General features: G+C 43.4%; 14 non-coding genes across 14 annotated transcripts; all 14 read right to left on the reverse strand.

The window, feature by feature from the left end:
* On the reverse strand, positions 1-72 carry trnae-uuc (transfer RNA glutamic acid (anticodon UUC)). The gene has a single exon. It is a non-coding gene; the product is annotated as a tRNA-Glu (tRNA).
* Positions 73-188: 116 nt separating this feature from the next.
* trnar-acg (transfer RNA arginine (anticodon ACG)) lies at positions 189-261 on the reverse strand. The gene has a single exon. It is a non-coding gene; the product is annotated as a tRNA-Arg (tRNA).
* A 1,196-nt stretch (positions 262-1,457) lies between these two features.
* Positions 1,458-1,530, reverse strand: trnar-acg (transfer RNA arginine (anticodon ACG)). The gene has a single exon. It is a non-coding gene; the product is annotated as a tRNA-Arg (tRNA).
* Positions 1,531-3,807: 2,277 nt separating this feature from the next.
* trnae-uuc (transfer RNA glutamic acid (anticodon UUC)) lies at positions 3,808-3,879 on the reverse strand. Its single transcript has one exon. It is a non-coding gene; the product is annotated as a tRNA-Glu (tRNA).
* Positions 3,880-5,078: 1,199 nt separating this feature from the next.
* Positions 5,079-5,150, reverse strand: trnae-uuc (transfer RNA glutamic acid (anticodon UUC)). The gene has a single exon. It is a non-coding gene; the product is annotated as a tRNA-Glu (tRNA).
* A 1,199-nt stretch (positions 5,151-6,349) lies between these two features.
* Positions 6,350-6,421, reverse strand: trnae-uuc (transfer RNA glutamic acid (anticodon UUC)). Its single transcript has one exon. It is a non-coding gene; the product is annotated as a tRNA-Glu (tRNA).
* A 116-nt stretch (positions 6,422-6,537) lies between these two features.
* Positions 6,538-6,610, reverse strand: trnar-acg (transfer RNA arginine (anticodon ACG)). The gene has a single exon. It is a non-coding gene; the product is annotated as a tRNA-Arg (tRNA).
* A 1,197-nt stretch (positions 6,611-7,807) lies between these two features.
* trnar-acg (transfer RNA arginine (anticodon ACG)) lies at positions 7,808-7,880 on the reverse strand. Its single transcript has one exon. It is a non-coding gene; the product is annotated as a tRNA-Arg (tRNA).
* Positions 7,881-8,890: 1,010 nt separating this feature from the next.
* On the reverse strand, positions 8,891-8,962 carry trnae-uuc (transfer RNA glutamic acid (anticodon UUC)). The gene has a single exon. It is a non-coding gene; the product is annotated as a tRNA-Glu (tRNA).
* A 116-nt stretch (positions 8,963-9,078) lies between these two features.
* Positions 9,079-9,151, reverse strand: trnar-acg (transfer RNA arginine (anticodon ACG)). Its single transcript has one exon. It is a non-coding gene; the product is annotated as a tRNA-Arg (tRNA).
* A 1,010-nt stretch (positions 9,152-10,161) lies between these two features.
* On the reverse strand, positions 10,162-10,233 carry trnae-uuc (transfer RNA glutamic acid (anticodon UUC)). The gene has a single exon. It is a non-coding gene; the product is annotated as a tRNA-Glu (tRNA).
* A 1,199-nt stretch (positions 10,234-11,432) lies between these two features.
* On the reverse strand, positions 11,433-11,504 carry trnae-uuc (transfer RNA glutamic acid (anticodon UUC)). Its single transcript has one exon. It is a non-coding gene; the product is annotated as a tRNA-Glu (tRNA).
* A 116-nt stretch (positions 11,505-11,620) lies between these two features.
* trnar-acg (transfer RNA arginine (anticodon ACG)) lies at positions 11,621-11,693 on the reverse strand. Its single transcript has one exon. It is a non-coding gene; the product is annotated as a tRNA-Arg (tRNA).
* Positions 11,694-12,703: 1,010 nt separating this feature from the next.
* trnae-uuc (transfer RNA glutamic acid (anticodon UUC)) lies at positions 12,704-12,775 on the reverse strand. The gene has a single exon. It is a non-coding gene; the product is annotated as a tRNA-Glu (tRNA).
* Between the last annotated feature and the right edge of the window lie 205 nt (positions 12,776-12,980).

Raw genomic sequence — 12,980 nt, forward strand, 5'->3', positions numbered from 1 at the left:
TTCCCATACCGGGAGTCTAACCCGGGCCGCCTGGGTGAAAACCAGGAATCCTAACCGCTAGACCATATGGGACACCATGCAGCCTGCCTCTTGTGAGCTCCCTGTCTGCAGCTGATGCGAGGAAGCCAAGACGTTGGTAGCATGGAGCGGCTAAAGCAGAAGGCATTAGAGTAAAGGAAAGAAATGGCTGAGCCAGCCAGGAGTCGAACCTAGAATCTTCTGATCCGTAGTCAGACGCGTTATCCATTGCGCCACTGGCCCACAGCATAGAAGGAGAAACAAGTAACACAATGAGAAAAGGATTAAATGCATTTGCATCCAGATCTTTCTTGTGTCGATTTCACACTACAGATGACTTTCAAGTATTTCTTAAAAACAGATTCTTCCTCTCAGTATCAAATAATGTCACAAGAAATTTCATCTTTTTAAGTAGCAATAATGCTTATGAGAATGACAGATGGAAAATCAACTAAAAGTAAATGCTACTGTCTGAAAATACGGAATGCTTCCCAAATCTGTCTGTCATCTATGTTCCTTTTTACAGCCTCCTTTCGGCTTTAGTGCAACAAATGTTTCAGCCCTCTATTGGCCAGTTGAAGAAATGTTTCAACTAAATGTTTTACAACGGTCTCGACCGATTGGCCAAGCGAGGCGACTGGCCCCGTGTGGTTGGCCAGTGAAACAAGGACCCGCCCGCTCCGCTGACACGCTGGTGTTACAGCACGGACATTCCCTTCGCATCGGTGACGGTTTTGGCTTCGCATCCAGCATCCTAGACAATGCACACATTTATGGCTGAAAAACTGCTAAATTTCAGCAAAATCTCTTGTATTTTTGGTTTTCTTTTTGGCTATTTCACCACGGGTAAGATATTTTTTTTCTGTACAAATTGCATTTCGTAACCAACAAAAGTTATTTTATGGTAAAAGTTCATTTTCTCAAGCAATTCATTTCATTTTGTGTGTCTGATCTGAATCGTCGCGGACAATGTTTTTCAGGGGTAACCTGGCACGGCACCACAACCTACGACTGGAGGAAATCGGCACTGAGATTATTCTTTAGCTTGGCTTAAAAATACTAAAAATGTAATAAATATTGTGACACCAAAGTATGGCAAAGTCACGTGCAAGGTGACAGCTCCACCTGAGTTGTATGTAATGACTGGTCAGTATTTCCAGCAAGATTGTTAGACTTCCCAGGAAGAGCATTTTTGCTGCCTTAGCACAGGGACAGGATTAGTTGCAAGGCTGAAGACAACGATAAGTACAATTCCCATACCAGGAGTCGAACCCGGGCTGCCTGGCTGAAAACCAGGAATCCTAACCGCTAAACCATATGGGACACCGTGCAGCCTGCCTCTTGTGAGCTCCCTGTCTGCAGCTGATGCGAGGAAGCCAAGACGTTGGTAGCATGGAGAGGCTAAAGCAGAAGGCATTAGAGTAAAGGAAAGAAATGGCTGAGCCAGCCAGGAGTCGAACCTAGAATCTTCTGATCCGTAGTCAGACGCGTTATCCATTGCGCCACTGGCCCACAGCATAGAAGGAGAAACAAGTAACACAATGAGAAAAGGATTAAATGCTTTTGCATCCAGATCTTTCTTGTGTCGATTTCACACTACAGATGACTTTCAAGTATTTCTTAAAAACAGATTCTTCCTCTCAGTATCAAATAATGTCACAAGAAATTTCATCTTTTTAAGTAGCAATAATGCTTATGAGAATGACAGATGGAAAATCAACTAAAAGTAAATGCTACTGTCTGAAAATACGGAATGCTTCCCAAATCTGTCTGTCATCTATGTTCCTTTTTACAGCCTCCTTTCGGCTTTAGTGCAACAAATGTTTCAGCCCTCTATTGGCCAGTTGAAGAAATGTTTCAACTAAATGTTTTACAACGGTCTCGACCGATTGGCCAAGCGAGGCGACTGGCCCCGTGTGGTTGGCCAGTGAAACAAGGACCCGCCCGCTCCGCTGACACGCTGGTGTTACAGCACGGACATTCCCTTCGCATCGGTGACGGTTTTGGCTTCGCATCCAGCATCCTAGACAATGCACACATTTATGGCTGAAAAACTGCTAAATTTCAGCAAAATCTCTTGTATTTTTGGTTTTCTTTTTGGCTATTTCACCACGGGTAAGATATTTTTTTTCTGTACAAATTGCATTTCGTAACCAACAAAAGTTATTTTATGGTAAAAGTTCATTTTCTCAAGCAATTCATTTCATTTTGTGTGTCTGATCTGAATCGTCGCGGACAATGTTTTTCAGGGGTAACCTGGCACGGCACCACAACCTACGACTGGAGGAAATCGGCACTGAGATTATTCTTTAGCTTGGCTTAAAAATACTAAAAATGTAATAAATATTGTGACACCAAAGTATGGCAAAGTCACGTGCAAGGTGACAGCTCCACCTGAGTTGTATGTAATGACTGGTCAGTATTTCCAGCAAGATTGTTAGACTTCCCAGGAAGAGCATTTTTGCTGCCTTAGCACAGGGACAGGATTAGTTGCAAGGCTGAAGACAACGATAAGTACAATTCCCATACCAGGAGTCGAACCCGGGCTGCCTGGCTGAAAACCAGGAATCCTAACCGCTAAACCATATGGGACACCATGCAGCCTGCCTCTTGTGAGCTCCCTGTCTGCAGCTGATGCGAGGAAGCCAAGACGTTGGTAGCATGGAGAGGCTAAAGCAGAAGGCATTAGAGTAAAGGAAAGAAATGGCCGAACAAGCCAGGAGTCGAACCTAGAATCTTCTGATCCGTAGTCAGACATGCTATGTATTGCGCCACTGGCCCACAGCATAGAAGGACAAACAAATAACACAAAGAGAAAAGGATTAAACGCATTTGCATCCAGATCTTTCTTGTGTCGATTTCACACTTCAGATGACTTTCAAGTATTTCTTAAAAACAGATTCTTCCTCTCAGTATCAAATAATGTCACAAGAAATTTCATCTTTTTAAGTAGCAATAATGCTTATGAGAATGACAGATGGAAAATCAACTAAAAGTAAATGCTACAGTCTGAAAATACGGAATGCTTCCCAAATTTGTCTGTCATCTATGTTCCTTTTTCCACACTCCTTTCGGCTTTAGTGCAACAAATGTTTCAGCCCTCTATTGGCCAGTTGAAGAAGTGTTTCAACTAAATGTTTTACAACGGTCTCGACCGATTGGCCAAGCGAGGCGACTGGCCCCGTGTGGTTGGCCAGTGAAACAAGGACCCGCCCGCCCCGCTCCCGCGATGGTGTTGCAGCACGGACATTCCCTTCGCATCGGTGACGGTTTTGGCTTCGCATCCAGCATCCTAGACAATGCACACATTTATGGCCGAAAAACTGCTAAATTTCAGCAAAATCTCTTGTATTTTTGGTTTTCTTTTTGGCTATTTCACCACGGGTAAGATATTTTTTTTCTGTACAAATTGCATTTCGTAACCAACAAAAGTTATTTTATGGTAAAAGTTCATTTTCTCAAGTAATTCATTTCATTTTGTGTGTCTGATCTGAAGTGTCGGGGACAGTGTTTTTCAGGGGTAACCTGGCACGGCACCACTACCTACGACTGGAGGAAATCTGCGCTGAGATTATTCTTTAGCTTGGCTTCAAAATATTAAAAATGTAATAAATATTGTGACACCAAAGTATGGCAAAATCACATGCAAGGTGACAGCTCCACCTGAGTTGTATGTAATGGCTGGTCAGTATTTCCAGCAAGATTGTTAGACTTCCCAGGAAGAGCATTTTTGCTGCCTTGGCTCAAGGATATGATTAGTTGCAAGGCTGAAGAGAACGATAAGTATAATTCCCATACCGGGAGTTGAACCCGGGACGCCTGGGTGAAAACCAGGAATCCTAACCGCTAAACCATATGGGACACCATACAGCCTGCCTCTTGTGAGCTCCCTGTCTGCAGCTGATGCGAGGAAGCCAAGACGTTGGTAGCATGGAGCGGCTAAAGCAGAAGGCATTAGAGTAAAGGAAAGAAATGGCCGAGCCAGGCAGTAGTCGAACCTAGAATCTTCTGATCCGTAGTCAGACGCTTTATCCATTGCGCCACTGGCCCACAGCATAGAAGCACAAACAAATAACACAAAGAGAAAAGGATTAAATGCATTTGCATCCAGCTCTTTCTTGTGTCGATTTCACACTTCAGATGACTTTCAAGTATTTCTTAAAAACAGATTCTTCCTCTCAGTATCAAATAATGTCACAAGAAATTTCATCTTTTTAAGTAGCAATAATGCTTATGAGAATGACAGATGGAAAATCAACTAAAAGTAAATGCTACAAAATGAAAATACGGAATGCTTCCCAAATCTGTCTGTCATCTATGTTCCTTTTGCCAGCCTCCTTTCGGCTTTAGTGCAACAAATGTTTCAGCCCTCTATTGGCCAGTTGAAGAAGTGTTTCAACTAAATGTTTTACAACGGTCTCGACCGATTGGCCAAGCGAGGCGACTGGCCCCGTGTGGTTGGCCAGTGAAAGAAGGACCCGCCCGCCCCGCTGACACGCTGGTGTTGCAGCACGGACATTCTCTTCGCATCGGTGACGTTTTTGGCTTCGCATCCAGCATCCTAGACAATGCACACATTTATGGCCGAAAAACTGCGTAATTTGAGCAAAACCTCTCGTATTTTTTGTGTTTTCTTTTTGGCTGTTTCACCACGGGTAAGATATTTTTTTTCTGTACAAATTGCATTTCGTAACCAACAAAAGTTATTTTATGGTAAAAGTTCATTTTCTCAAGTAATTCATTTCATTTTGTGTGTCTGATCTGAAGTGTCGGGGACAGTGTTTTTCAGGGGTAACCTGGCACGGCACCACAACCTACGACTGGAGGAAATCTGCGCTGAGATTATTCTTTAGCTTGGCCTAAAAATAATAAAAATGTAATAAATATCGTGACACCAAAGTGTGGCAAAATCATGTGCAAGGTGACAGCTCCAGCTGAGTTGTATGTAATGACTGGTCAGTATTTCCAGAAAGATTGTTAGACTTCCCAGGAAGAGCATTTTTGCTGCCTTAGCACAGGGACACGATTAGTTGCAAGGCTGAAGACAACGATAAGTACAATTCCCATACCGGGAGTCGAACCCGGGCCGCCTGGGTGAAAACCAGGAATCCTAACCGCTAAACCATATGGGACACCATACAGCCTGCCTCTTGTGAGCTCCCTGTCTGCAGCTGATGCGAGGAAGCCAAGACGTTGGTAGCATGGAGCGGCTAAAGCAGAAGGCATTAGAGTAAAGGAAAGAAATGCCCGAGCCAGCCAGGAGTCGAACCTAGAATCTTCTGATCCGTAGTCAGACAAATTATCCATTGCGCCACTGGCACACAGCATGGAAGGACAAACAAGTAACGCAAAGAGAAAAGGATTAAATGCATTTGCATCCAGATCTTTCTTGTGTCGATTTCACACTTCAGATGACTTTCAAGTATTTCTTAAAAACAGATTCTTCCTCTCAGTATCAAATAATGTCACAAGAAATTTCATCTTTTTAAGTAGCAATAATGCTTATGAGAATGACAGATGGAAAATCAACTAAAAGTAAATGCTACAGTCTGAAAATACGGAATGTTTCCCAAATCTGTCTGTCATCTATGTTCCTTTTTCCAGCCTCCTTTCGGCTTTAGTGCAACAAATGTTTCAGCCCCCTATTGGCTAGTTGAAGAAGTGTTTCAACTAAATGTTTTACAACGGTCTCGACCAATTGGCCAAGCGAGGCGACTGGCCCCGTGTGGTTGACCAGTGAAACAAGGACCCGCCTGCCCCGCTGACGCGCTGGTGTTGCAGCACGGACATTCTCTTCGCATCGGTGACGGTTTTGGCTTCGCATCCAGCATCCTAGACAATGCACACATTTATGGCCGAAAAACTGCTAAATTTGAGCAAAATCTCTCGTATTTTTTGTTTTTTCTTTTTGACTGTTTCACCACGGGTAAGATATTTTTTTTCTGTACAAATTGCATTTCGTAACGAACAAAAGTTATTTTATGGTAAAAGTTCATTTTCTCAAGTAATTCATTTCATTTTGTGTGTCTGATCTGAATTGTCGGGGACAGTGTTTTTCAGGGGTAACCTGGCACGGCACCACAACCTACGACTGGAGGAAATGGACGCTGAGATTATTCTTTAGCTTGGCTTCAAAATATTAAAAATGTAATAAATATTGTGACACCAAAGTATGGCAAAATCACATGCAAGGTGACAGCTCCACCTGAGTTGTATGTAATGGCTGGTCAGTATTTCCAGCAAGATTGTTAGACTTCCCAGGAAGAGCATTTTTGCTGCCTTGGCTCAAGGATATGATTAGTTGCAAGGCTGCAGACAACGATAAGTACAATTCCCATACCGGGAGTCGAACCCGGGCCGCCTGGGTGAAAACCAGGAATCCTAACCGCTAGACCATATGGGACACCATGCAGCCTGCCTCTTGTGAGCTCCCTGTCTGCAGCTGATGCGAGGAAGCCAAGACGTTGGTAGCATGGAGCGGCTAAAGCAGAAGGCATTAGAGTAAAGGAAAGAAATGGCCGAGCCAGCCAGGAGTCGAACCTAGAATCTTCTGATCCGTAGTCAGACGCTTTATCCATTGTGCCACTGGCCCACAGCATAGAAGGACAAACAAATAACACAAAGAGAAAAGTATTAAATGCTTTTGCATCCAAATCTTTCTTGTGTCGATTTCACACTTCAGATGACTTTCAAGTATTTCTTAAAAACAGATTCTTCCTCTCAGTATCAAATAATGTCACAAGAAATTTCATCTTTTTAAGTAGCAATAATGCTTATGAGAATGACAGATGGAAAATCAACTAGAAGTAAATGCTACAGTCTGAAAATACGGAATGTTTCCCAAATCTGTCTGTCATCTATGTTCCTTTTTCCAGCCTCCTTTCGGCTTTAGTGCAACAAATGTTTCAGCCCCCTATTGGCTAGTTGAAGAAGTGTTTCAACTAAATGTTTTACAACGGTCTCGACCAATTGGCCAAGCGAGGCGACTGGCCCCGTGTGGTTGGCCAGTGAAACAAGGACCCGCCCGCCCCGCTGACACGCTGGTGTTACAGCACGGACATTCTCTTCGCATCGGTGACGTTTTTGGCTTCGCATCCAGCATCCTAGACAATGCACACATTTATGGCCGAAAAACTGCGTAATTTGAGCAAAACCTCTCGTATTTTTTGTGTTTTCTTTTTGGCTGTTTCACCACGGGTAAGATATTTTTTTTCTGTACTAATTGCATTTCGTAACCAACAAAAGTTATTTTATGGTAAAAGTTCATTTTCTAAAGTAATTCATTTCATTTTTGTGTCTGATCTGAAGTGTCGGGGACAGTGTTTTTCAGGGGTAACCTGGCACGGCACCACTACCTACGACTGGAGGAAATCTGCGCTGAGATTATTCTTTAGCTTGGCTTAAAAATAATAAAAATGTAATAAATATTGTGACACCAAAGTATGGCAAAATCACGTGCAAGGTGACAGCTCCACCTGAGTTGTATGTAATGACTGGTCAGTATTTCCAGCAAGATAGTTAGACTTCCCAGGAAGAGCATTTTTGCTGCCTTAGCACAAGGACATGATTAGTTGCAAGGCTGAAGACAACGATAAATACAATTCCCATACCGGGAGTAGAACCTGGGCCGCCTGGGTGAAAACCAGGAATCCTAACCGCTAAACCATATGGGACACCATACAGCCTGCCTCTTGTGAGCTCCCTGTCTGCAGCTGATGCGAGGAAGCCAAGACGTTGGTAGCATGGACCGGCTAACGCAGAAGGCATTAGAGTAAAGGAAAGAAATGTCCGAGCCAGCCAGGAGTCGAACCTAGAATCTTCTGATCCGTAGTCAGACGCGTTATCCATTGCGCCACTGGCCCACAGCATGGACGGACAAACAAGTAACGCAAAGAGAAAAGGATTAAATGCATTTGCATCCAGATCTTTCTTGTGTCGATTTCACACTTCAGATGACTTTCAAGTATTTCTTAAAAACAGATTCTTCCTCTCAGTATCAAATAATGTCACAAGAAATTTAATCTTTTTAAGTAGCAATAATACTTATGAGAATGACAGATGGAAAATCAACTAAAAGTAAATGCTACAGTCTGAAAATACGGAATGTTTCCCAAATCTGTCTGTCATCTATGTTCCTTTTTCCAGCCTCCTTTCGGCTTTAGTGCAACAAATGTTTCAGCCCCCTATTGGCTAGTTGAAGAAGTGTTTCAGCTAAATGTTTTACAATGGTCTCGACCAATTGGCCAAGCGAGGCGACTGGCCCCGTGTGGTTGGCCAGTGAAACAAGGACCCGCCTGCCCCGCTGACGCGCTGGTGTTGCAGCACGGACATTCTCTTCGCATCGGTGACGGTTTTGGCTTCGCATCCAGCATCCTAGACAATGCACACATTTATGGCCGAAAAACTGCTAAATTTGAGCAAAATCTCTCGTATTTTTTGTGTTTTCTTTTTGACTGTTTCACCACGGGTAAGATATTTTTTTTCTGTACAAATTGCATTTCGTAACCAACAAAAGTTATTTTATGGTAAAAGTTCATTTTCTCAAGTAATTCATTTCATTTTGTGTGTCTGATCTGAATTGTCGGGGACAGTGTTTTTCAGGGGTAACCTGGCACGGCACCACAACCTACGACTGGAGGAAATGGACGCTGAGATTATTCTTTAGCTTGGCTTCAAAATATTAAAAATGTAATAAATATTGTGACACCAAAGTATGGCAAAATCACATGCAAGGTGACAGCTCCACCTGAGTTGTATGTAATGGCTGGTCAGTATTTCCAGCAAGATTGTTAGACTTCCCAGGAAGAGCATTTTTGCTGCCTTGGCTCAAGGATATGATTAGTTGCAAGGCTGAAGAGAACGATAAGTATAATTCCCATACCGGGAGTCGAACCCGGGCCGCCTGGGTGAAAACCAGGAATCCTAACCGCTAAACCATATGGGACACCATACAGCCTGCCTCTTGTGAGCTCCCTGTCTGCAGCTGATGCGAGGAAGCCAAGACGTTGGTAGCATGGAGCGGCTAAAGCAGAAGGCATTAGAGTAAAGGAAAGAAATGCCCGAGCCAGCCAGGAGTCGAACCTAGAATCTTCTGATCCGTAGTCAGACGCGTTATCCATTGCGCCACTGGCCCACAGCATGGAAGGACAAACAAGTAACGCAAAGAGAAAAGGATTAAATGCATTTGCATCCAGATCTTTCTTGTGTCGATTTCACACTTCAGATGACTTTCAAGTATTTCTTAAAAACAGATTCTTCCTCTCAGTATCAAATAATGTCACAAGAAATTTAATCTTTTTAAGTAGCAATAATACTTATGAGAATGACAGATGGAAAATCAACTAAAAGTAAATGCTACAGTCTGAAAATACGGAATGTTTCCCAAATCTGTCTGTCATCTATGTTCCTTTTTCCAGCCTCCTTTCGGCTTTAGTGCAACAAATGTTTCAGCCCCCTATTGGCTAGTTGAAGAAGTGTTTCAGCTAAATGTTTTACAATGGTCTCGACCAATTGGCCAAGCGAGGCGACTGGCCCCGTGTGGTTGGCCAGTGAAACAAGGACCCGCCTGCCCCGCTGACGTGCTGGTGTTGCAGCACGGACATTCTCTTCGCATCGGTGACGGTTTTGGCTTCGCATCCAGCATCCTAGACAATGCACACATTTATGGCCGAAAAACTGCTAAATTTGAGCAAAATCTCTCGTATTTTTTGTGTTTTCTTTTTGACTGTTTCACCACGGGTAAGATATTTTTTTTCTGTACAAATTGCATTTCGTAACCAACAAAAGTTATTTTATGGTAAAAGTTCATTTTCTCAAGTAATTCATTTCATTTTGTGTGTCTGATCTGAATTGTCGGGGACAGTGTTTTTCAGGGGTAACCTGGCACGGCACCACAACCTACGACTGGAGGAAATGGACGCTGAGATTATTCTTTAGCTTGGCTTCAAAATATTAAAAATGTAATAAATATTGTGACACCAAAGTATGGCAAAATCACATGCAAGGTGACAGCTCCACCTGAGTTGTATGTAATGGCTGGTCAGTATTTCCAGCAAGATTGTTAGACTTCCCAGGAAGAGCATTTTTGCTGCCTTGGCTCAAGGATATGATTAGTTGCAAGGCTGAAGAGAACGATAAGTATAATTCCCATACCGGGAGTCGAACCCGGGCCGCCTGGGTGAAAACCAGGAATCCTAACCGCTAAACCATATGGGACACCATACAGCCTGCCTCTTGTGAGCTCCCTGTCTGCAGCTGATGCGAGGAAGCCAAGACGTTGGTAGCATGGAGCGGCTAAAGCAGAAGGCATTAGAGTAAAGGAAAGAAATGGCCGAGCCAGGCAGGAGTCGAACCTAGAATCTTCTGATCCGTAGTCAGACGCTTTATCCATTGCGCCACTGGCCCACAGCATAGAAGCACAAACAAATAACACAAAGAGAAAAGGATTAAATGCATTTGCATCCAGCTCTTTCTTGTGTCGATTTCACACTTCAGATGACTTTCAAGTATTTCTTAAAAACAGATTCTTCCTCTCAGTATCAAATAATGTCACAAGAAATTTCATCTTTTTAAGTAGCAATAATGCTTATGAGAATGACAGATGGAAAATCAACTAAAAGTAAATGCTACAAAATGAAAATACGGAATGCTTCCCAAATCTGTCTGTCATCTATGTTCCTTTTGCCAGCCTCCTTTCGGCTTTAGTGCAACAAATGTTTCAGCCCTCTATTGGCCAGTTGAAGAAGTGTTTCAACTAAATGTTTTACAACGGTCTCGACCGATTGGCCAAGCGAGGCGACTGGCCCCGTGTGGTTGGCCAGTGAAAGAAGGACCCGCCCGCCCCGCTGACACGCTGGTGTTGCAGCACGGACATTCTCTTCGCATCGGTGACGTTTTTGGCTTCGCATCCAGCATCCTAGACAATGCACACATTTATGGCCGAAAAAATGCGTAATTTGAGCAAAACCTCTCGTATTTTTTGTGTTTTCTTTTTGGCTGTTTCACCACGGGTAAGATATTTTTTTTCTGTACAAATTGCATTTCGTAACCAACAAAAGTTATTTTATGGTAAAAGTTCATTTTCTCAAGTAATTCATTTCATTTTGTGTGTCTGATCTGAAGTGTCGGGGACAGTGTTTTTCAGGGGTAACCTGGCACGGCACCACAACCTACGACTGGAGGAAATCTGCGCTGAGATTATTCTTTAGCTTGGCCTAAAAATAATAAAAATGTAATAAATATCGTGACACCAAAGTGTGGCAAAATCACGTGCAAGGTGACAGCTCCAGCTGAGTTGTATGTAATGACTGGTCAGTATTTCCAGAAAGATTGTTAGACTTCCCAGGAAGAGCATTTTTGCTGCCTTAGCACAGGGACACGATTAGTTGCAAGGCTGAAGACAACGATAAGTACAATTCCCATACCGGGAGTCGAACCCGGGCCGCCTGGGTGAAAACCAGGAATCCTAACCGCTAAACCATATGGGACACCATACAGCCTGCCTCTTGTGAGCTCCCTGTCTGCAGCTGATGCGAGGAAGCCAAGACGTCGGTAGCATGGAGCGGCTAAAGCAGAAGGCATTAGAGTAAAGGAAAGAAATGCCCGAGCCAGCCAGGAGTCGAACCTAGAATCTTCTGATCCGTAGTCAGACGCGTTATCCATTGCGCCACTGGCCCACAGCATGGAAGGACAAACAAGTAACGCAAAGAGAAAAGGATTAAATGCATTTGCATCCAGATCTTTCTTGTGTCGATTTCACACTTCAGATGACTTTCAAGTATTTCTTAAAAACAGATTCTTCCTCTCAGTATCAAATAATGTCACAAGAAATTTCATCTTTTTAAGTAGCAATAATGCTTATGAGAATGACAGATGGAAAATCAACTAAAAGTAAATGCTACAGTCTGAAAATACGGAATGTTTCCCAAATCTGTCTGTCATCTATGTTCCTTTTTCCAGCCTCCTTTCGGCTTTAGTGCAACAAATGTTTCAGCCCCCTATTGGCTAGTTGAAGAAGTGTTTCAACTAAATGTTTTACAACGGTCTCGACCAATTGGCCAAGCGAGGCGACTGGCCCCGTGTGGTTGACCAGTGAAACAAGGACCCGCCTGCCCCGCTGACGCGCTGGTGTTGCAGCACGGACATTCTCTTCGCATCGGTGACGGTTTTGGCTTCGCATCCAGCATCCTAGACAATACACACATTTATGGCCGAAAAACTGCTAAATTTGAGCAAAATCTCTCGTATTTTTTGTTTTTTCTTTTTGACTGTTTCACCATGGGTAAGATATTTTTTTTCTGTACAAATTGCATTTCGTAACGAACAAAAGTTATTTTATGGTAAAAGTTCATTTTCTCAAGTAATTCATTTCATTTTGTGTGTCTGATCTGAATTGTCGGGGACAGTGTTTTTCAGGGGTAACCTGGCACGGCACCACAACCTACGACTGGAGGAAATGGACGCTGAGATTATTCTTTAGCTTGGCTTCAAAATATTAAAAATGTAATAAATATTGTGACACCAAAGTATGGCAAAATCACATGCAAGGTGACAGCTCCACCTGAGTTGTATGTAATGGCTGGTCAGTATTTCCAGCAAGATTGTTAGACTTCCCAGGAAGAGCATTTTTGCTGCCTTGGCTCAAGGATATGATTAGTTGCAAGGCTGCAGACAACGATAAGTACAATTCCCATACCGGGAGTCGAACCCGAGCCGCCTGGGTGAAAACCAGGAATCCTAACCGCTAGACCATATGGGACACCATGCAGCCTGCCTCTTGTGAGCTCCCTGTCTGCAGCTGATGCGAGGAAGCCAAGACGTTGGTAGCATGGAGCGGCTAAAGCAGAAGGCATTAGAGTAAAGGAAAGAAATGGCCGAGCCAGCCAGGAGTCGAACCTAGAATCTTCTGATCCGTAGTCAGACGCTTTATCCATTGCGCCACTGGCCCACAGCATAGAAGGACA

The sequence above is a fragment of the Brienomyrus brachyistius genome, unplaced genomic scaffold, assembly GCF_023856365.1.
Source record: "Brienomyrus brachyistius isolate T26 unplaced genomic scaffold, BBRACH_0.4 scaffold78, whole genome shotgun sequence".
Taxonomy (NCBI): Eukaryota; Metazoa; Chordata; class Actinopteri; order Osteoglossiformes; family Mormyridae; genus Brienomyrus; species Brienomyrus brachyistius.